At 39.4% G+C, this 287-nt stretch overlaps 1 protein-coding gene across 1 annotated transcript in view; it reads right to left on the bottom strand.

The window, feature by feature from the left end:
• The window catches only part of LOC119591151 (shematrin-like protein 2), an 18,116-nt gene that overhangs the window by 10,031 nt on the left and 7,798 nt on the right, over positions 1-287 (bottom strand). The window lies entirely within an intron of this gene.

The following is a 287-nucleotide window of genomic DNA, read 5'->3' as shown; positions in this document are numbered from 1 at the left end:
AAATGTTGGCTACCGAAATCATAACATCAGCCTGTTGGGGTTGAAGTCGGTTTGGAAAAGGAAAACACGCCGCCCTGCCGCATCATCCACGCGGCCTAGTCGAGCATTTTCCTACGCAAACATAATCCCTTTTATATCCACTTGATATGGGGCCAACTTTGGACTCACTGACTTCATTAAGAATCATAGGTTTTATGATATTATTGGATATCTTATCTATGTTACTTAATGTTACTTTATTCTTCATTAAAATTTGACGTTTTAGCCATTGTTGAATTATCAGCCCC

The sequence above is a fragment of the Penaeus monodon genome, chromosome 28 (assembly GCF_015228065.2).
Source record: "Penaeus monodon isolate SGIC_2016 chromosome 28, NSTDA_Pmon_1, whole genome shotgun sequence".
NCBI classification, from domain to species: Eukaryota; Metazoa; Arthropoda; class Malacostraca; order Decapoda; family Penaeidae; genus Penaeus; species Penaeus monodon.
Note: the sequence above shows the minus strand (reverse complement) of the source record. Positions and strands in the feature narration are given on the sequence as shown.